General features: G+C 36.2%; 1 pseudogene; it reads right to left on the bottom strand.

Annotated features, from left to right (window-relative positions):
• Nucleotides 1–336: 336 nt before the first annotated feature.
• LOC145050261 (secreted RxLR effector protein 161 pseudogene) lies at nt 337–1,077 on the bottom strand (annotated as a pseudogene).
• Between the last annotated feature and the right edge of the window lie 282 nt (nt 1,078–1,359).

Below are 1,359 nucleotides of genomic sequence, written 5' to 3'. Positions count from 1 at the left end.
TGTCATTCTACGTGTCAACATCTTTCTATTGGAGGAAAGAAAGACTTACATAAGAAATTTTGATATAGAACAGGGAGAACAGGAAAAACTCAAGAAGAGTTTGCTGTGAAAATATCTCTTATTCAATATTCTGCCCACATTTGATTGAGTACACAACCATATAAATACCAAAAAAAAAAAAAGAAACTGACAAAGCTAGAAATAAGCAACTGTTAATACTAATTTATGAGTAATCATGGACCACTTATTCGAAATTAAGTAACAGTTACCAAAACAAAAACTGAAATCTTAAATGCTAAGTAGTGGGACAGAAACTACTGGAAGTTTTGAGCACCATTATTCAACACACCCCCTTGCTTCAAAACTTGTTATTCCCATACAAAACGTAAAGAAATTATGCTTGACACTTGGAAGAGACTTTGTGAGCACATCTGCAACTTGCTCATTAGTTCCACAATGCTTCAAAATGATTTCTTTCTCAGCAACTAAATCACGAATAAAATGATAACGGATGTCTATGTGTTTTGTCCTGCTATGGAAGGATGGATTCTTTGTCATTGCAATTTTTGCTTGATTATCACAAAAGATTTCTGTTGGACCAACTTGCTTTTGGAGTAGATCAACAAGTATCCTTCTTAACCACACTGCTTGATAAGCTGATGATGTTGCTGCAATGTACTCCACTTCTGATGAGGATAGTGCTACAATATCTTGCTTTTTTGAGCTCCATGAAACAGCACCTGAACCAAGAGAAAAAACATAACCAGAGCTGCTCCTTCTATCATCCAAATAGCCACCCCAATCACTATCTGTAAATCCATATATTTTTGGATTAGGTACATTTGAGTACCAAATCCCAAACTCAACCGTTCCAGCTATATAGCGAAGAATCCTCTTTGCTGCTCCTAGATGATGAACCGAAGGACTGTGCATAAATCTTGAAACTTTGCTAACCGGAAATGTAGTATCAGGTCTGGTGTGAGTTAGGTAGTTCAAGCCTCCAACTATGCTCTTAAAGCGTTTCACATTTGCCAACTTTGTGCCATCGTTTGCAACAAGCGATTCATTAATATTCATTGGTGTTAAGCGGATTCACATTCAACATACTGAATCGTTTAAGCAAGTCAGTAGCATACTTTTTTTGACAAATAAAAATTCCATCATCACACTGATTCACCTCCAGGCCAAGAAAGTAATGTAACAAGCCCATATCTGACATCTCAAATTTTTTAATCATCGAAGATTTGAACTCAGCAACAATAGATTCACACGACCCCATATAAATAATGTCATCTACATAGATGCAGACAACCAAAAAATCAGCTTTACCTTGCTTTTTCACATATAGAGTAGGCTCAC

This window comes from Lactuca serriola, chromosome 5 (assembly GCF_051521515.1).
Source record: "Lactuca serriola cultivar US96UC23 chromosome 5, Lser_US96UC23_V15, whole genome shotgun sequence".
NCBI lineage: Eukaryota > Viridiplantae > Streptophyta > Magnoliopsida > Asterales > Asteraceae > Lactuca > Lactuca serriola.
Note: the sequence above shows the minus strand (reverse complement) of the source record. Positions and strands in the feature narration are given on the sequence as shown.